Consider the following 22,618-nt stretch of genomic DNA (forward strand, 5'->3'; position numbering starts at 1 on the left):
TGTAGTAAAAAAAAGAAAAAAAAAATTCAAACAGGAAATACCAGTTCACAAAAAGCTAGCCACAGTATTATTGTAATCTCACAACATAGCCATTTAGCCCCAAGACAAGCACAGATCCTTCCTAAGCATGTCCATTACTGCCTGCCAGGTACGTACTAAAATCACCTCATGGTGGGTAACCCCTTTAAATGAGAGTGCAGATGCAGTGACCAAGAAATTTTTTTTTTTAATATTTTTAATATTTCTTTTTTAATAATTACTTACTTATTTAAACACCTTTTCCCCAGAAAACAAAGAGAAAAAATAAATAAAAATAAAACTGCCACAACCATTTGTGATTTCTACAAAAAGCTGGTGTGAATTTTTTTTATGTAAACTGGACTCTCACCCCTTTGAAAACATCATGTAAAGCAGACAATATATACATGGACACACCCACTTTTACAAAACTGATGTGAACAGTGTAAACCGCGGCACAAAGCTCTTTAAAAATGTGGCCGATACTTTTCGTGCCAACATTTTTGCGCAAAATTCTTTGAGAACCTCCCCATTATCTTTATTCTGTATGTCCATATGATTACAATGATACCCCAAAAAAATTTAAAATTTAAAATTAATATATATATATATATATATATATATATATATATATATATATATATATATACATACATATATACACACACACACACACACACACACTGCAGAGTAGCAGCATAACCAAAATAAGTATAATGGTGCAAGCGGCCAACCAACCTTGGTCACAGGTCCATAATCCAATCCAGACAGGAAACAAATACGGCTGCAGCACTGAAAGAAAAAAAAAATTTAATCCTGAGGTGAAAAAATCGTGGGCTGCCAAGCGAAACAAAACAAACTTTAGCTCACCTTCCTACGTTATCCCGTTGCTCTGGTATCGATGTCCCGTTCTCCGGTCCCCGACTTCTTCTGCTTCCTATAAGTCGAAGAGTCACGTGACAGTCAGCGATATGCTGAGTCACCTGACTCTTCGACTTACAGAAAGCGGAAGAAATCGGGGACCGGAGAACGGAACATTAAAGAGTACCTCTCGTCAAATTTTTTTTTCTCTATATGTTATAGTTTAATATATATATATAGCAACAGAAGAATGCAGCAGCACTTATTCTTTGTCTATATATATATATATTACATTTTGTAATTGGGTTCTATAAAAAAAAATTAAAAATAAAATTATACTTTATTGTGTTTTATGTGTTTGAGATTCTTGCCACTAGGGGTCTCTTTTTTAATGATTTCTGACTCACGCCGGACTGTCGGCTGAGTCTGAAATCTCATACTCTGCGCAGCTCCCCGCCTGTCAATCAGACAGGAGGGAGCGAGCGCTGTGCGCACATCCACGCAGGGCGCGTTCCTGACTCTGACGGCCAGCGGAGTCTTCAGGCTCCTCGTGCTGACAAGGAGAGCCGGTGCGTGCTGGCCGAGAGTCAGTGGAGCACAGCTCATAAAGATAAAAGGATTGTTTAGATAGAAGGAAGAAGGGCCGAAGGCTTCACATGACGTCGTGCCTGCTGGGAACGCCCACTTCCTCACCTCTCACAAGCTCCTAACTGAGCTACCGAAGATTAAAAAGTATTTATAGGGGGTTTACAATTGAAAATAAACAATAGGATAGATATAGTTAGAGACAGGGAAAGATAGGGAGGGGGATTAGGGAAAGTTTAGTTCACAATAGGTACTCTTTAAAGTTGTTGTTTTTATTGCTTGGCAGCTCAGGCACATAGGGTTAAAAAAATAAATAAAAACAGACCGGAGTACTTCTTTAATGGGGTACTCTGGTGGAAAACAAGTTTTTAAAATCATCTGGTGCCAGAAAGTTAAACAGATTTGTAAAGGACTTCTATTTTATACAATTGTATTTAACCCCTTAAGGACCAAGCCCATTTTAACCTTAAAAGGGGTATTCCAGGCAAAACCTTAAAAATTCCAGGCAAAAATTTAATCCTTCCAATAGTTATTAGCTTCTGAAGTTTTCTGTCTAACTACTCAATGATGATGTCACGTCCCGGGAGCTGTGCATGATGGGAGAATATCTCCATAGGAGCTGGACAGCTCCCGGGACGTGAGTCATCAGGGAGCAGTTAGACAGAAAACTCAACTTCAGAAGCTAATAACTATTGGAAGGATTAAGATTTTTTTTAATAGAAGTAATTTACAAATCTGTTTAACTTTCCAGAGCCAGTTGATATATAAAAAAATGTAATTTTATGTTTGCATTTTTCGTTTTTTCCTCCTCACCTTCTAAAAGCCATAACTTTTACATTTCCATCTACAGACCCATATAATGGCTTGTTTTGTGCGTGACCAATTGTAATTTGGATTGAAACCTCTCATTTTACCATAAGATGTATGGTAAACCCCCCCAAAAGATTTTTTTTTTAGGAAGGAAATTCTTTTTCACACTGTACACTTTACGGTAAAAATGACATGTGTTCTTTATTCTTTGGGTCAATACGATTAAAATGATAACCATGGCTAGATACTTTTATATTTTTGTACCGCAAAAAAAAAAAAAAAAAATCTCTAAAACTTTTTGTATCTAAAATCACTGTACTGATCACAGCATCTGAGGGGTTAATGGGGGGCATCAACGTGATTGCGGATGTCAGCCATTACCGGCGGGTCCCCGGCTGCTGCTAGCAGCCGGAACCTGCCGTGTATGACGCGAGCACCGCTCTGATGCTTGCAGCCATACACAGGACATATATGTACGTCCTGGTGCGCTAAGTACCACCACACCAGGATGTACATTTACTGCCATGGTCGTTAAGGGGTTAAACCTCTTAATCCTTCCAGTATTTATTGTCCAGAGTACAAGCAAATCACCATAGCAAACCTCTCCTGCTCTGGAAATTTCCTGACATGGACAGAGGCATCAGCAGTGAGCACTTTGGTCATACTGAAAAGAACTATACAACTTCCTCTAGAGCATACAGCAGCTGACAAGTACTGGAAGTATTAAAATGTTTAAATAGAATTGTATAAAATAGAAGTCATTTACAAATCTGTTTAACGTTCTGGCACCAGTTGATAAAAAATAAAAAATAAAAAAAATGTTGTTTTCCACCGGAGTACCCCTTTAAAGCATATCTCTATATGCTGTAAAGAAAGCTCAGACACTATGTTTAGGTATTTGGCTGTAATTGGTGAAAAATAAAAAACTAGCTGACACTTTCCCTTTCAGCATTTGCAAAAACCAATCCAAAAGATACAGAGTTAAAATAATGGACAGAACAACGTGAAAATCTACGTAATCTCTTAAAAAGGACAAAGGACACAGCCCATTTTCGGTCTTGAGGACAAAGCCAATTTGAATTTTATATGTTTTGTTCTCCTCCCCTTTTTACTCCTAGAGGATGCAGGGCATAAATGTATGCTCTCGCTGCCTGGTACTTAGTGCACCAGGGTGTACAATTACCCCCTATGGAGTGCATGGTCTAGGCAGGGAGCAGAGGAGCTGTGCTCACTTTATAGACTGCTGGTTCTGGTTGTTATCAGCAGCCGGGGACCATCGGTAATGGTGGACATCAGCAATCACGCTGATGCACACCGTTAACCCTTCAAATGATTAATAGTGACCCCGGTATCTGAAGTATATGGTGGTTGTACAGAAACTGATCGGACTACCCGTGGTTAAATTGTGGATGTCCGATCAACAAAGATGGTCGCCAGAGCGCCACTCACCTGCCCCTGGCCGTCTGCTGCGATCTTCTCTGGTCCGCCTTCTAGCAAACCAGAGAAGTAGATCACAGATAAGATTGATCAGTGCTATGCCTATGCATGTAAAAAGAAAAAAAAAAAGTTATAAAACGCTTAAAATTAAGTGAAAAAGCCCCTCCCCAATAATAAAATTCCCCTCTTTTTCCATTTTACAAAAAAAAAAAAAGTTAAATATTAAAATCAAATCAATATACTTAGGATCACTGTGTGCAAAAAGGTCCAATCTATAAAATTATTACGTTAGTGATTCCTGTCTGATACTGGCAACCTCATGAGCTATGTTACTATGTATGGTGAATGGCGATGGCGTAAATGTAAAAAAATATATAAAGGTCGAAAATTGCTGATTTTCGGTCACATCACATCCCAGAAAAATTTCCTTATTCTGATCCCTATTACTTTCTAATTTTTCCATATATGCAACTCTATGAGGCTCATTTTTTTGCGCTGTGATCTGTAATTTTTTATGATTACCTTTTTTTTGCATATATGGGACTTTTTATTCAATTTTTCTTGAATGTGATAATTTGGTGCACGGCAATACCAAAAATGTTTGTTTATAGCAATCTTTCGATCGCTATTATTATTAAGTGCAATGCAGAACATACAAGCGGATGGTAGCAGAGTGGCATGAAGCAGGTAAAGGGGGACCTTTAGCCACCATCTTGACTCGTCAGACCCCAAATCATGCTGCACATGAGTGTTTCAAGCCCCACAAATAATATTGATGTTGTGATCAGTTTTGATCATGGCATCTAAAGGGTTACTGGCAAGCATCAGTGTGATCACTGATGTCTGCCATTAGCGGTAATATAACTTACTTTGAACCTGGTTTATATTTAAAGACCTAATGGTTCATTAAAAGGATCATTTTGCCCACATGCGACTATCACAAATAAGTACATTCATGTCTTACAAAATAAGGATCTGGCACTCAAACACAGATGATATTACTCTTTGCACCCGAGACAAAAAGGTGTGAACTAATGGTGAGTGCTGCATTATTTTTGTAATTCTATACGTGGATAAATTGGTACATGCCCCCTCGAAACAACCCGCTCCACCTTCAAGCCATGGCAAACTATCCGATCATGTAGGCATTGGATAGGAATTGGAGTGCCAGGCAGTGAGGAAAGGTAATACCTGTTCAGTTCTAAAGTCCTATATATATATATTTTTTCCATGTAAAGAAGAATATCCCCACTTACTGACAGCAAGCGTATCTTGAAAATATTGTGATGAGGAATTGAAACAAAAAGAATATAAAGTAGCAGAACTTACAAAAAAACTGGAAAATCCCTTAAATGTACTTGGCTCATTCAGACTGAAGTGATCCAGCAGTGTATGCTGGGCTTTGTTTTTGAAGACGTAGCTACAGAGCCAAGTAATATCTGGATAAAACTTCGGCTCATTTTTGATCAATACAACTAATGGACTAAGTAATTTAGCTCAGTATCCCATTTGTCAATTACATAAATGGAAAATGTTTCTCTTCGAGTGAGCATGAAAGAGCATAAAACTCATAACAAAAACATCTCGAACAATTAAAGAGAATCACAGCACTGGTTTCTAAAAGCTGCATAATAATACAATAACTTCCACAAAGCAGTCCTCTAACTGGACAGCAAAGAACATTAAGGGGTCAGTAAAGTTGGGGAAAGTACCAAATGCAAGCATTAAATAGTTCTATAGTTAGTACTATTGGTGGGAAGGGTATATGTGCATGAAGGGGAAGAGATGTGATACTTTATTTCTATATAAGCATAAATGTTATTTTTTTTCTAAGAATGTATCTAAGCCTTTCGGATCACAGAATCTAAAGCCCTAGCAGGGTTTTCGGAGGTTCAGTGAGTGAAGATGGCTGTCTGAGCGCTCCTTACCTACTCCATGCCACCTACTCTGCCTCAGGGCTGGCCCTGCCTGGGTCCAAGAGTGAAATGCCCCCACCCCAATAAAATTAAAATGGTCCTCAAGTCCAAAATCAGCTTTGTCCTTAAAAAGGGTTTCAAGGGCGACTTCACCTCCTGTACTGACTTGGAATTTGTATTGTGCAGTTCAAAACATTATAAAAAGAAAAAAAGCACATTATTTCTTTACCATAGCAACCATGAATGACAAAAAAAACAAAACAAACAAACAAAAAAAAAACCTAGTTTGTGAAAAAAAATTCAACTTTTTGCCATTTTACTGTTAAGCAAGTAGGCGGGGGTTAGCATGATTGAAACATGGCCTCCCCCATCTGCCAGATTTACATCAGAGAACTAGTATACATTGTAACTAAAATCTATGCCAGTTGGAATAAACTTTAAAGTGTGGCACTGAAGTGCCAGATTAAAGAGGAGTGCACCTCTTAAATTTGACAAACCTAGTGCCATTGGGATTTTAGTTAAGACTGGCATGTAAAACACTAGTTTAAGTATTCTCCCCACCCCACTTTCCCCAATAACATTGTCAGGCCCAAGGCCTGATTATTAAAATCCTATATGTGTATTATAATTATAACTGTGTGTGATGGATTGTCCAGGACATGGATGAGGGGTCATTCAGACGGTGTGTCCTTTTGTGTATTGCATTTTATTGGGGGGGGGGGAGGGGGGTTCTTGTTGTGTGTTTACATCTCCTTTGAAGTCATGCACTCTGGTCCCATCATATAATCAACCAGATAAGAGGGCCAGGAAGAGAGAAGCCCCCCTGGTGGGATCAGAGGGGAGGGGGGAATGGAGTCTCCCTCCCAAGAAAGCAGTTATGATATATTTAAACAATACTAATAGTGTAAAAAGGGGAGACAGTCCTGCTAGGCTAGGTCAGAGTAAAAGATATAAGGTCAAAAATTAGAAGAAAGAGAAAGAGAAAGAGAAAGAGAAAGAGAAAGAGAAAGAGAAAGAGAAAGAGAAAGAGAAAGAGAAAGAGAAAGAGAAAGAGAAAGAGAAAGAGAGAGAGAGAGAGAGAGAGAGAAAAAAGAAAACGTGTCTAAAATAGCATAAAATTATAACATTTATTTGGAAAAATGATGTGAGGTCTGCGGCAGGGCCCTTGTCGCAGACTGGTCACTAGATAAAATGGTTACAATGGTATAAAATGCTAAAAATATAAAATATACACAGTGGTATTGCACTTCATTAATTGGACAATGAGACAATGAAAGTGGGGCAATGGGACAGTGCAAACAGTATCTGTTTAGTTATATTATAAGAGCCAGGATTAATCCAGATGAAAGTACATAGCAAAAAGTTGATAATCCAATAAGGCAAATTTTCGATAGCTCTGGAGCCTCCCAGATTGGGGCCCACTATAAACGTTTTTAGGTGCAGAGATACAGGCGATGCCCCCTCTACCCCGACGGCACGGGGACTGAATGCAAGAGGGCAATCGCTATACAGTTCAGGCACTTAGTGCCTCTTACCGGCTACAGTGTGCACAGTCAGGTGAGTGCAGCTGTGCTTGCGATCCGGATACACGTCCCTCTGTCCCGGCGGCACGGGAGAAATGTAGGAGAGGTGATATTATCCGGTGCTGGGGGTTGGAGATGATGGCTGACAGTCTTCCTGAACCTCCACCATTGAAAAAGGGGACGCAGTTCCCCGAAACGCGTCTGTTGTTAAGACAACCCTGCACATCATCTGAGACAATCGTTACCGCATTGCCGGTCCTCACCTACTCGCTCACCTGCTCCCCGTGCCGTCGGGGTAGAGAGGATACCTCCAGCGTTGCCATACGCTGCTACGACCGCTAGGCTTCACAGCGCTGCCACACGCTGCTTCCCAGCCATCATCTCCAACCCCCAGCACCGGATCATATCACCTCTCCTACATTTCTCCCGTGCCGCCAGGACAGAGGGACGTGTATCCGGATCGCAAGCACAGCTGCACTCACCTGACTGTGCACACTGTAGCCGGTAAGAGGCACTAAGTGCCTGAACTGTATAGCGATTGCCCTCTTGCATTCAGTCCCCGTGCCGTCGGGGTAGAGGGGGCATCGCCTGTATCTCTGCACCTAAAAACGTTTATAGTGGGCCCCAATCTGGGAGGCTCCAGAGCTATCGAAAATTTGCCTTATTGGATTATCAACTTTTTGCTATGTACTTTCATCTGGATTAATCCTGGCTCTTATAATATAACTAAACAGATACTGTTTGCACTGTCCCATTGCCCCACTATCATTGTCTCATTGTCCAATTAATGAAGTGCAATACCACTGTGTATATTTTATATTTTTAGCATTTTATACCATTGTAACCATTTTATCTAGTGACCAGTCTGCGACAAGGGCCCTGCCGCAGACCTCACATCATTTTTCCAAATAAATGTTATAATTTTATGCTATTTTAGACACGTTTTCTTCTCTCTCTCTCTCTCTCTCTCTCTCTCTCTTCTAATTTTTGACCTTATATCTTTTACTCTGACCTAGCCTAGCAGGACTGCCTCCCCTTTTCACACTATTAGTACTCTTTCTTGGCACATGGGTATGTGCAACGCAGTATCCTAGGTATAGGTTTTCTCTTTTTACGTTGAGCTCCCACATTTTTTTTACATATTTAAACAATGCTAGACTAAAAGTTGGGTGTTCAATGCTGTGGGACAAGCGGACAAGACCATCCTAAGAACAGCTGGAACCTCACTCTCTCTCATGGACCGCTAATATCATCATGCTGTAAGAACTTCATTTTTGCTTTCTGAACTTGTCTTGCTAAACTCTTTTATACATTTTTTGTAACTGTATGTCATTTGTTTATTTTTATGCCTAGCACTGTGATACCTTTTATCAGATTAAATGTTTAATTAATCAGCTCTGGTCTTTGATCTCTAAATATATGAGCTCACCTTTCTGAAGTCAGCTCAGATGAAACACGTTTATCTAAGGGTTAATTTGGTGACTTGCTGTGACTAGTAGTGGATACCCAGAGGTCTGGCAGCTTTAACCCTTGCACCATCACACTCTCTCTAGATTCTTGGCTGGACCGATAGGGTGTGATCGTGACAAACATACTTTGTGGGGTATGTGCCATACATTTCATTCTTTCTATTGCCCCACAGAGTGCGATAGATAAGCCATGCAGAGGAATTCCACATCCTTAGCATGCCTTTTGATCCATACAGATTTCTTCTACTGTGTGTAAATAGAATTTTGTAAAACCCCATATACCATAATGAACTTTACTATAATCTGTTGAAGAATTTTAGTGTAGGCAGTAAACTGATATGTGTACACAAATTAATTAAAACTAATCCTAGCAACTCCTCCCTTAGGATCCCCATATCCTTTCGTTCTATTTTATCCCAGATTGAATCCACCAATGTCTGCAAGTGCCGACAACTAACTTTAAACATCAGCTCAGGTTCTCGTGACTGTTTAGTCAGCATTTTCCAGCATACAAAGTCATCAGATCATATACTGTGTGATCAATGCCTGTTAGTTAAGTGGGTGGATTAGAAGTGCATAAACACTGGGCTTAGTTTAGTTACATAGGAATCATATGATTACATGGTAAAGTCAAGTGGGTTGTCCCATTATTCAATATGAATTCACTCTGTTAGACCACACATAACCTAACCATAGGAATAATGGGGGCGATTCATCAAAACTTGTCAGGAAAAGTTGACCAGTTGCCCACTACAACCAATCAGATTGGTCCTTCAATGCGGAGCTCACAGAAAGCGATCTGAAAGAGTAGGATCTAAGGCTTAACAAAAACAAAAACAAAAAAAACTCCTATAAAAAGAGGGAATCTAATCCTAAATAAAATTATTTTAAAACATAATGACAAGTACTCTAAGTTAGGGACCAACTTGAATCAGGTGGCCATGAAGAGGCAAGTGGGCTTATTCAGTTTGCTCAAAATGTATACTAACTGGGTATTCCAGGAAAACATTTTTTTATTTTTAATATATCATCAACTGGCTCCAGAAAGTTAAAGGGGTTATCCAGGAAAAAAAAACCTTTTTTTTATATATCAACTGGCTCCAGAGAGTTAAACAGATTTATAAATTACTTCTATTAAAAAAATCTTAATCCTTTCAGTAGTTAAATCCCCATAGCAAATCCCCATAGCAAACCTCTTCTAAACTGGGTGTTTCCCGAGACAGGTGTCATCAGAGAGGACTTAGACAGAAAAGAACAACCTTAACTTCAGAATCTCATAAGTACTGAAAGGATTAAGATTTTTTTTTTATAGAAGTCATTTACAAATCTGTTTAACTTTCTGGAGCCAGTTGATAGATATAAAAAAGTTTTTTCCTGGATAACCCCTTTAAACAGATTTGTAAATGAATTCTATAAAAAAAAAAAAAAAAAAAAAAAAAAAAAAACTTAATCCTTTCAATAATTATCAGCTGCTGAAGTTGAGTTGTTTTCTGTCTGGCAACAGTGCTCTCTGCTGACACCTCTGTCTCGGGAACTGCACAGAGTAGAACAGGTTTGCTATGGGGATTTCTAAACTGGGCAGTTCCTGAGACACGTGTCATCAGAGAGCACTTAGAAAAAAGAAACTCCACTTCAGAAGCTCATACATACTGAAAGGATGAAGATTGTTTAATAGAAGTAATTTTCAAATCTGTTTAACTTTCTGGAGCCAGTTGATATATAAAACACATTTTTTTCCTGGATAGCCCCTTTAAAACTGTACTGAGAAGCAACGTATAACATGTGAATGTGTGGTCTTTCAAAATGTGCGGTCCCTACTATAAATATTGAGTACTTGCATAAACTTGATGTTCAGTATTTGTCATTCAGTAAATGCTAGCAATTGTACTTCAGCATACCACAGAAACATCTGACTAAAAAAAGTCTAAAAACATTGAAGCTGCAAACTTTGTGAAAACCAAAATTTGTGTCAGTCTTAAACTTTCACCCACAACTATAGTCTTAAATGACATGGATTCAAATGGTCAACCATGTCATTTCGGAACAGGATAGGTCTGCCAGAGTCTGCTATTAGCCAAATGGGATTTCTCAAAACCGGTGCAGTTGCCCATAGCAACCAGATTGCTTAAAAATAAATAAATGAAGCAATCTGATTGTCTATGGGCAACTGCACCACTTTTGTTTCTGCACAGACTTTGATGAATCGTACCAGAATCCCGTAAAGGAATGTTATGAACGTCTAACATTGCTGTTGGGTGTCTAGAATGCAGAACCAGCTTTTACCTGTAGCAGGCATTTTTCCTGGGCTCTTTCGGGGTCCTAACAATGGCTACCAGAAACCTGCAGTACTTATTAGGTAGAATACCAGTCACACTAGGAAATCATACGAACGTATAGCAATAATACTGATCATTAGATGACAGGCACTGATGGGAGAAGACTGCATGATGGCTTAAATTTAGTACAAATCACAGAGCGAGTGGATGTCAAAAGAAATAATACTAAGTGCACCAAGGCCAGAGAACTGAATAAATAAAAGTGGAACAGGCCAATAAAATAAGTAGCACCAGACCTACAGAGCACATGGGCAGCAGTAAGACTATAATCCACAACTAAAGAAACAGTAAGTGGATCCTTAAATAACCTGAAAAAAATAGGAGCAACACCTCATAGCCAGACAAAACCAAAAACCAAAACATGAGATCCTTTAATCCGACATAAACAAAGACTGCTGCCAGGACCTGGCTTCACATTAAGGCTAAGTTTCCACTTGGGTTTCTTTCTGGCAGTTTTTGGAATACTTCCACTGCAGTTTTTGAGCCAAAGCCAGAAATGTATTCAAAAGGAATAGGACATATAAAAGGAAGGACTTACACTTCTCCTTCCTTATGGATCCACTTCTGACTTTGGCTCAAAAACAACAGTGGCATTTTTTTCCAAAAACTGCCAGAAAAAAACCAAGTGGAAACTTAGTCTAAAAGCAGGAGAATGGCATGGCAGGGCTCCCCTAACAAAAAAAATCATACATATGTCTGCAGAGTGACACATGCTGGACCATACACAATTCTTAAAATGGACACCCTAAGGCAAAACTCTACTTTAAACATTTCACATTAACAACAATTAAAGAGAAAAATGTTCAACATTGGACAACCATGTGTGGTATCCCAGTACCGGATTGCATCCGTTACCTTGTGGTGAGGTCCCCAAAGTCAGAGTCCCTAGGCACCAGTGGGGTCCTCATCAATAGTTAGCCCCTTGTCACCCCTTTAATAGTTAAAATTATTCCGATTCAATGTGTAAATATGTAAATACAGTGTACTTACCTTGTTGTGGCGTCGCAGGACCTGGGGTTCACGTGATGCGTTCCAAAACTCTATGGTTTTCTGGTTCAAGGACCTTTGGAGGAAGTCAGGTGATTGCCCACCATGTGTTTTGATGGTGAGTGACGGCTGACGCGGACCAATCCGAGACGGCCCTGCCATATAGGGGAGCGGCGGCCATTACTGTCTCTTTCCTTGTGGGCTGCTGATGGAGGAGGATCTGCGCAGCTGTCATCAGCAGTGACTAGGCCCAAGCCTAGCGGAAACGGCCATCTTTACAAAGCTGTGAGTTATCTCAATCACTGTTAACTCTGCAAGATCACCGGACCTAAATAGACCCCTAAATCTGGACGGATCTCTGCACCAATCCTAATTCTAATAATCCTTTGGATAAGTCAATGGTCCTCGGCATCTGTCAATCACTGCCGTACTATATAGAGACTGTATTGCTAAGACTGTTGCTGTTAATTGGATGTACTGCAAGTACCTCAGTAAAGTTTATGCAAGTTCAAGTTCATCTCTATTGTGGACCTTCATTCATTTAAGCACGCACCTATCGTTTCTGGGAAGAGTGGTGATAGGCCAAAGATTTACCTCAGCGTATTAACCCTCACCCTGGCATCACGAGTGACAGGGGTCAAGTTAACCCCTCATATACCAAAACAACACCCCAACAACACTACACCCCAAGGCAGTTACCACACATGTCCCACTAAGTCTTACATAATTACAAACCATGAAAGAAACTAGAAATTACAACACTTGCAGAAACCAGGACATGCAACATACTTCCTGCACTCCTATATCCTACCTAAGCATTTCCAAACAATGGGCAGTACAATATATGCTATTAAACGTGAAGTCCTCTATTAACCCTGTCAGTGTATATATATATATATATACACATATATATATACATACATACACACACACACACACTGTATAACTTAATATATGTATAGCTTCCACTGCATAACTTCCAAATGGAGATATTTCGATCAAACTTGGTACACATTGCTTGTAAGTCAGCTAAAATATAGTAAAGTTAAATTAACCCTAACTCACTCCCTTATGCAAGGGTGAAGTTTTTGTCTTAAAGGGGTACTCCGGTGAAAACCTTTTTTCTTTTAAATCAACTGCTGGCAGAAAGTTAAACATATTTGTAAATTACTTCTATTAAAAAAAAATCTTAATCCTTCCTGTACTTATTAGCTGCTGAATACTACAGAGGAAATTCTTTTCTTTTTGGAATGCTCTCTGATGACATCATGAGCACAGTTCTCTCTGCTGACGTTATAATAATAATAATAATAATGCTTTATTTATTGTTGTCTGCTATGCATGGTTGCAAAAATGGACAGAGATGTTAGCAGAGAGCACTGTGCTCATGATGTCATCAGTGTTCAAAAAGGAAAGGAATTTCCTCTGTAGCATTCAGCAGCTAATAAGTACTGGAAGGATTAAGATTTTTTTTTTATAGAAGTAAGTTACAAATATGTTTAACTTTCTGCCACCAGTTGATTTAAAAGAAAAAAGGTTTTCACCGGAGTACCCCTTTAAGTCCCGTGTAAGTCTTTGGGACTTCCGGTACATCTGATTGTGTTTAGGTATGTTCCCGATACCATTTTTTTTAAGACCAAGTATGAGTACCGATACTTTAATTCAAGTACTTGCCGATACCAAGTGCGAGTACTTATATTTTAAAGGGAATCTGACCCCAGGGTGACCCGGTTTCTGGCGCTGCTTACCGTGCTGATATGTGGGTTCCTTGTTGTATACAATGGAGGCGGCTGCTGTAGTATGAGCCAAAATTTCTCTCTTCTCTATTGGGTAGAACAGGAAATTTGCATTGGCGGTGAGACCGATGACCACATGGTGAGCAGCGGTAGAAACATGGCCCCCCCCCCCCCTTAGACATGGCCCCCCCCCCCCTTAGACATAAGCAGGGCCCCCCCCCCTTAGACATAAGCAGGGCCCCCCCCCCCCTTAGACATAAGCAGGGCCCCCCCCCCCTTAGACATAAGCAGGGCCCCCCCCCCTTAGACATAAGCAGGGCCCCCCCCTTAGACATAAGCAGGGCCCCCCCCTTAGACATAAGCAGGGCCCCCCCCTTAGACATAAGCAGGGCCCCCCCCTTAGACATAAGCAGGGCCCCCCTTTAGACATAAGCAGGGCCCCCCTTTAGACATAAGCAGGGCCCCCCTTTAGACATAAGCAGGGCCCCCCTTTAGACAGCCTCTGTCGGCTGCTGCTGCTCCACTGCTCCGTCCTCTCCCGTCGCATCATGGCGATCTATGGAGGAGCATGTGACATACACGTCACTCTGCTTCCTATGTAGCGTTCCCTGGGCGCAGGGCAGGAGGAGTGACGTGTGTGTCACATGCTCCTCCATCGATCGCCACAATGCTGATGGGAGTACCGGTAGTGAAGATCGGGACACAGAACGATTCAAGACACAGTTTTCTTCACTACACCGGGCAGCGGAGCGGCAGCAGGTATCGGACATGGTATTGGGGACATTGAACGAGTCCCCAATACCATGGAAATGGCCAGTATCGGCCCCATTACCCTAATGGTGTTACTTTTAAACATCCTGCCGACTGTCCGGCAGAATGGTGTAGAGAATAGTTAGTGGGGGGATGTGAGGACAAGAGCGGCTTAGTTGCTTTTCCTCTTCCACAAAGTTTAGGTCCGGGGACTGGACAAAGCCAGGTACTGGTTACCTTTTGTAAAGTTGTTGGCTTATATTTCATAAAATCAATTTATTGTCCCGGCACAAGGAAGAGTCAAAGAGGTGGGGCAGAGCTGCTGCAGCATTACCCGCTTTCTCACTTCTCTGCTGTCCCTGCTCTAGATATTTAAAAGGGGTACTCCATTGGCCAGCGTTCGGAATATTTAGTTCCGAACACTGTGTGTGCACGCAGTAGGCCATGCCTCCTCTTGCTGTCAGGCCACGCCTCCTCAATGTAAGTCTATGGGAGGGGGTGTGATGGCCGTCACGCCCTCTTCCCATAGACTTGCATTGAGGGTGCAAAGCCTGATGTCACAAGGTGGCGTGGCTGATCCCCGCAGCACGCACACACAGTGTTCAGGACTAAATGTTCAGAACGCTGGCCAGTGGAGTACCCATTTAACATAAAGTGCAATTCCTGTAAACAGATCACATGCCTGCAACAATGAGGTATCAGGCCCTGCTGTGGGTAGGTGATACTGCAGCACTTCAGCCCAGCCTCTTTGACTCTCCAGCCCTGCCTCTTTGACACTTCAGCCTGGGACAAAAACCATGATTATAAAAATAACAAAATGGCCAACAACTTTACAAAAAGGTATAGTTCATTATATCTGTCATCCCATGTCTGCAGCCCATAAAATTCAGATATTTTTCTAAATAATTTTTAGCTTATTTAAAAAAAACTGTACCTACAGAAATTTTCTAATATTCCACATCTCCGTGCAGACATTCCACAGACAGTAGAACATCCTGAGACCACTCAGAAATGAAGCATTAGAAGAAACATTGATTTCAATGGGGCTCTGTTTACATGGCAGTATTTCTGCAGCAGCAACACCTGCCGCGGAAGTCCTGATTCCAGCGTCCTCAAAACTATTAAGCCTACCAGTGTTTTTGTGTATTCTGCTCGGAAATACATTGCCGTCTATGTTCTGCCAGCGCTATGCGGTCTGCGACATGTCTGGACGGAAATTTTCTGTGCGGACATCCCACCATGTGAACATAACCTAAGACTTCTTCACATGGCAATCTTTGGTCAGTATGTTACATCAGTATTTGTAACCTAATACTTGGAGTGGATCCAAAGCACAGCAGAGGTGAAAGTCATTCCATTGTACTTTTTCTCCATTCATGTACCGTTGCTGGATTTAGTTTCCAAACACTAATGCAAAATACTGCTTTAAGAAAGTTCTAAGGATGGGACTACCCCTAAGGCTAAGTTTCCACTTGGTTTTTTTCCATCAGTTTTTGGAATACTGCCACTGCAGTTTTTGAGCCAAAGTCAGAAGTGGATCCATAAGGGAGGAGAAGTGTAAGTTCTTCCTTTATATGTCCTATTCCTTTTGAATACATTTCTGGTTTTGGCTCAAAAACCGCAGTGGCAGTATTCCAAAAACTGCCAGAAAAAAAACAAGTGGAAACTTAGCCTAAAGCTGGGAATCCATGTCGATGAAATTTCCATTTTTTCAGGACTGACAGCTTCGGTCCCAAGAAATGCACTGACCTGTTTGACCTTTACATTAGGTCTGTAGATTGTAACTAGAGATGAGCGAACTTACAGTAAATTCGATTCGTCACGAACTTCTCAGCTCGGCAGTTGATGACTTATCCTGCATAAATCAGTTCAGCTTTCAGGTGCTTCCGTGGGCTGGAAAAGGTGGATACAGTCCTAGGAGACTCTTTCCTAGGACTGTATCCACCTTTTCCAGCCCACGGGAGCACCTGAAAGCTGAACTAATTTATGCAGGATAAGTCATCAACTGCCAAGCCGAGAAGTTTGTGACGAATCGAATTTACTGTAAGTTCGCTCATCTCTAATTGTAACTGCTGCCCAGCTCTGATACACATAATTAAGAGACTGTTCCACGTGTACGGACACCCAATGTGCACTACTTGTGCTTCCTTGTAGTGCCTCAATGATCTTAATTTTTATCCTATAATACTCTTATATATGGCATTCAGTGAATCATACAACAATTTGTTTGCATACAAAATAGGTATCATATATTTGTAAATTCATGGCACAAGAGTCCACAATACAACTGTGTGTATGAGCGCTTATTTAGAAATAGTTTCATATATACAGTAAACAAACAAAGCATGTTACCCAGCAAACATAGCTTTCCTTCAAGAAACTGCTCATTTAACTCTATAAGGCTTTATATAAAATATTGACTGTCGTTTAAAGGGGTACTCTGCTCCTAGACATCTTATCCCCCTTTCTTTTGGATAGAGGATAAGATAAGATGTCTAGGTTTGGTGTGCTCCAAACTAAATACAGTGATCCCTCAACATACAATGGTCTTTTCTGGACCATCGTAAGTTGAAACCAGACTCAACATACAATGCCAAGGACAGTCCAGATCTGTGAAACGTGTCAATGGCCGGAAGAACCGACCAATCAAAATGGGCATTCACTGGTAAAACCCCTGTATTACTGAAGCCTACGCACTGACTGGTGTCTGGTAGTGCCCCCTACAGTACAGAGAGGTATTACATGTTCTGTACACTTTACCTGTACCAGGGTTAGCTGCTCCTTTGGACACCAGGTGAGGGCGATTCCATTACTTTTTTTACTTACAGCACCCTGAAGAAGCTCCTGTCCTCTACATAGACCAGTGTTTCCCAAGCAGGGTGGCCCCAGCTGTGGCAAAACTACAACTCCCAGCATGCCCGGACAGCCTTTGGCTGTCCGGGCATGCTGGGAGTTGTAGTTTTGCAACAGCTGGAGGCTCCCTGCTTGGGAAACACTGACATAGACAGCGATTTACAGCTCCCAGCAGATCTTTATTACTTTTATATGTAAAGACTTGCTTTATCTACTTATTTTTCTTTAATCCTCACTTTTTTTCTTATTTTCGGATGACATTTTTGTGGCTTCAGAACCAATTACCAGATTTCCATAGAGTTCTGGTGTCAACATACAATGGTTTCAACATACAATGGTCGTCCCGGAACCAATTAATATTGTAACTTGAGGGACCGCTGTAGTTCAGGATACAACTACAAGCTGTCTGCAATCACTAAACACCTGCCAGTGCTACAATGTCTATCCATTACAATAAACCCAACATAGTCCACCCATTCTCATAAGCAGCATGCCAGTGCCCAGTCACATTTATACACATGCAGAAGCAGCACTGTGTGCAAAGCAGATGTGTTCTGATGCCACACTATGCCAAACACTAAGGTCTCCTCCCCTCCCACAGCTCCTGCATTGCAGCACAGGACTGATGTGTTACCCAGCATTGTGCCCCTTTAAGTGGTTAGCTGTGGATACCTGTGTAGCAGCCGGTCCCTGGGTGCAGCAGTTAGTTGCAGGGGGATGTGGTGCAGCAGCTGCTGGATGCAACCTGTTCTAGTGCTGCAGGCAGATAGATATCCGGATACAATGACACGCCCGCTAACACAATACACTGCTGCACTTCTCCAGTGGGACCTCAGCCTATGCTTTCTCACATTAGTACTGTATGGTGACTTTTGTATGGGGTAAGCCCTTAACTGCCTGAAAGCACAGCAGGCAACGTTAACTATTTCACACCCAAAGATTAGCCACAGTTTATTCGGAAACTTTCATACAGCTTCTATAGAACTTTATTTCCTAATCAATAGAGATACTTATTCCGCAGTTAGCTGGCAGGAAATCCATTGCCTCATTATTTAATTGTGTCATTTTCCCTATTGACTAGGATGGGGAAGCCAAAACCACAATTAAAGTTACACTTAAGATTTTTTATTGTACTGCTATTACTAGATACTTAAAGGGGTACTCCGTCCCTAGAAATCTTATCCCCTATCCAAAGAATAGGGGATAAGATGTCTGATCGCGGGGGTCCCGCTGCTGGGGACCACCGCAATCTCCCTGGTGCACCCCAGACATCCGATGCAGCAGGGAGATTGACTGGCGATGCAGAGGCTTGTGACGTCACGGTCACGCCCCTTCTTAATGCAAGTCTATGGGAGGGGGCGTGACGTCCATCACGCCCCCTCCCACAGACTTGCATTGAGGGGGCGTAGCCGTCCTTCCTGTACCCGGCGTTCGTTTAGAGCGTTGGGTTCAGCGCCGGAGACACGTGACGTCATGGCCACGCCCAGCTCGTGATGTCATGACCACACTCCCTTTGGATAGAGGACAAGATATCTAGGGGCGGGGTACCCCTTTAAGAAGCTACATAAATTTGGTACAATGTGGCAGTCTAGAGTTTAGATTGTTTAGCTCAAAAGGGCATTACCTAGACTGGGTATAATTGTACCCACTTATAGGCTGCAAACCAGAAAAGATCTGTTTGGGTGAATTGACGCATTTGTTACACTGCACTAAAACTTGGCGTATTTAGGCCATGTTCACACAATGGAATTTTATGAGCAGGATCCAGCAGAAAAACTCAGCTCAGAAATTCAGTTGCAGCAAAATCCCGTTGCTGTCAATGGGATTCTGCTGCACTGAGCACGCGGCAGAATTTCCGCGGGAGAAACCTCTGCTACAGAAATTGACATGTCAATTCTTTCAGCGGAATTCACTGGGAAATGCATTGCCATCTATTTGCCGTTTTGCAACAGCTGGAGGCACACTGTTTGAAAAACACCATCCTAAAGTATACATTCTTGCTTGCTCTAAGGCCCACATTGCCCCAATCAATACTTAAGGGGGTACACCGCCCCTAGACATCTTATCCTCTATCCAAAGGATAGGGGATAAGATGTCTGACTGCGGGGGTCCCCCCGCTGGGGACCCCCGCAATCTCGGCTGTGGCACCCCAGACATCCGGTGCACAGAGCAAACTTCGCTCCATGCCGGATGACTGGCAATGCGGGGCGGATGCTCATGACGACACGGACACGCTCCACTTGTGATGTAATGGCCACACCCCCTCAATGCAAGTCTATGGGAGGGGGCGTGGCTGGTGTCACACCCCCTCCCATAGACTTGCATTGAGGGGGCGTGGCCATAAAGTCACGAGCGAGCGTGACCTTGAAGTCACGAGCCTCTAGTCACTCTAAACCAATGCCGGGCGCAGCAGGGAGATCAGAGGGGCCACCAGCAGTGGGACCCCCGCGATCGGACATCTTATCCTCAATCCTTTGGTCTAGGGGCGGAGTACCCATTTAAAGACACACCTAGATAAATTGGATTTATACCATTGCAAAATATTGTGATAAATTCAATGGCAGAAGGAGGTGTCTGAAGTGAATACAGACAATCTTAAGTGTCTTGCAAGTCTTTGCAGCTAAGCAAAGGTAATGTGTCATCCATTTATCAGTTATCTGAGGTGTCCTTACACCTCCTCACTCATGTTCCCCTCTTCTTTGCAGACAACAACCAACTCCTCGCTCCGTCAGCAGCTCTACTCGAATACTGTGTCAAGTTCTAAGAAACCAGGAAATGACAGAAATCGTGTGTCTTAAATGTGTGCAAACAGCAAGCGATTGACAAAGGGAGGGACATGAATGTAAGAATACGAAACCATATTGTAAAACTACAACACCCTCTATTGTTTGTATTTGTGTCACAGTGCTGTCAGATTATTTGCATTACCACAGTTAAAAGTACGTGCCAAGGCTGAGAACACTGTAAATAATAAACCAAATCCAGACTTCAGGTGCTGTTCCTTCTGTGGTGGCCCAGTACAGGAGTTCATGTACCCTTGCTGCCCCCATACAGTGTCCCCTGCCCCCCCCCCCCCACACACACACTTTGCTCCATGCTGGGAGCTGTAGTACCTGCATTAATAGACAGATCGCAACAGGTGTCAGAAGTTACACTTGCTGCGATCTGTCTATTAATGCAAGTACTACAGCTCCCAGCATGGAGCAGAGTGTGCTCCATGTTGGGAGTAGTAGTACCTGCAGGTAAGAACAGATCACAGCAGGTATCCCGACTGACACCCGCTGCGATCGTCCTTTCTATAGCAGAGATGTGGAGCGGCTTTCTCCTGCGCTCGCATCTCTGCACTATACTCCGGCCAGCCACTCACTCATTCATATTTCCCTCTGAGAGCTGTGATTGGCTGCAACCATCCAGCCAATCCCCACTCTGGGCAGAAAATATGAATGAGTGATGTTCTATTCACATCACTGGCCGGAGTACAGAGCAGAGATGTGAGCGCTGTATAGAGCACTCCACATCTCTGCTATATTATAGAGGATCGCATCGGGTGTCAGGACTGTCACCCGGGGCGATATGTCTATTAGTACAGGTACTACTACTCCCATCATGGAACAGTCTGTCCCATGCTGGGAGTAGTAGTACTACCTAAAAAAATAGAGAAAAAAAGTGAAACACACACACTTTATTAAAAATGAATTAAAATTTTGTTATAACATATTAAAATTTCGTTAAATAAATGTTTTTCCATCACTACTGTATCTTTTTTTTTTTGTTGGTACCCAACAAATTTTGGGTACCAAAAAAAACTGCCAAGGTGCAATTTCCACACAAATGAAAAAAACACCAGAAAAAACGCCAGACGCAGGAAATTGCACTGCCAATTTATTAGGCGTTTTTTCTTGCATTTTTTTCGAACCAAAAAACGCAGGACAAAAAAACAAGTAGAAACTAAGCCTCAGAGGAGCCTAAGGTTAGAATTCCACTGAGGTTTTTTCCACCAGCAAAAAGGCCAAGAAAAACTGCCAGGAAAATTTCCTGCCACGGATTTTCCTTGCATTTTGGCAGTTTTTCTGCTGTTTTTTCTGGCATTTTTACTGGTGTGTGGAAACAGCCACTTTGTCCCCTGTGGAAGTTTTCTCACTGTCTTCAGGTACCACTCTGTGGGTCGGATGCTGAGCGCCCAATCCACAGAATGTAAGGAGATGATGAATGGTGTATAGCATCACTACTCACCTCCCCCGGCCGAATAGTATACAGGGGGCATAGTGTACCTGTGTATACTATACAGGAGCCAGGAATCCTGTCACCAGACTGACAGGACTCCCTGCTCCTATAGACCCTTTGGGCGGTATACAGAATATACAGCTATCTATAGATAGCTGTATATAGTGTATACAGAACACGAGGTCCACTTACCTTCCTCGCTTCCTGTCCCTGCTGGGTCTGTGTAGCTCCACCCCCTAGTGATGACATCATTAGGGGCGGAGCTACCGACGGGAGCCAGGCTAGTCAGTTTGAAGCTCTGTTCACATTGTCCGTTTTGTATAATGTGAACAGACCCTTCTGGCAGTGTCTACCCAGACAGGGAGACTCCAGCTGTTGCTAAACTACAACTCCCAGCATGCCCAGACAGCCAAAGGTGTAGTTTTGCACCAATTGGAAGATCCCTGTTTGGGAAGACATTGCATTATGGGCACTGTCCTCAGCGGACAGCGGCAAAAATTTACAAACCACATTTTTTTTTCTTCTCATTTCAGATCCGTATATGCAGATTACGGCAGATGAACTGTTTTTTTCCTTTTAATAAAATGGTTAACAACGGCTGTGGGGGAATGTTTTTTTTAAAATAAAATAATTTTTAAATTGAATTTTCAGGCTTAGTAGTGGAAGCTGGTGTTATTGACGGAATCCATTACTAAGCCAGGGCTTAGAGTTAGCCCCAAAAACAGCTAGCGCTAACCCCCAATTATTACCCCGATACCCACCGCCACAGGGGTGCCGGGAAGAGCCGGTACCAACAGGCCCAGAGCGTCAAAAATGGCGCTCCTGTGCCTAGGCGGTAACAGGCTGGCATTATTGAGGCTGGGGAGGGCCAGTAACAATGGTCCTCGCCCACCCTGGTAGCGTCAGGCTGTTGCTGCTTGGTTGGTATCTGGCTGAGAATGAAAATATGGGGAACCCTGTGCGTTTTTTTAAAATTTTTATTTATTTATAAAAAAATTTTTTTTAAACGCATAGGGTTCCCCATATTTTCATTCTCAGCCAGATACCAACCAAACAGCAACAGCCTGACGTTACCAGGGTGGGCGCGGACTATTGTTATTGGCCCTCTCCAGC

General features: G+C 42.2%; 1 protein-coding gene across 1 annotated transcript in view; it reads right to left on the bottom strand.

The window, feature by feature from the left end:
• The window catches only part of PLD1 (phospholipase D1), a 197,311-nt gene extending 196,517 nt beyond the window's left edge, over positions 1-794 (bottom strand). Inside the window, exon 1 of the mRNA XM_056565190.1 lies at positions 757-794. The gene's annotated coding sequence lies outside the window, so the exon portion shown is untranslated. The remainder of the gene's footprint in view (positions 1-756) is intronic.
• Positions 795-22,618: the final 21,824 nt, after the last annotated feature.

Source organism: Hyla sarda, chromosome 3 (assembly GCF_029499605.1).
Source record: "Hyla sarda isolate aHylSar1 chromosome 3, aHylSar1.hap1, whole genome shotgun sequence".
Lineage (NCBI taxonomy): Eukaryota > Metazoa > Chordata > Amphibia > Anura > Hylidae > Hyla > Hyla sarda.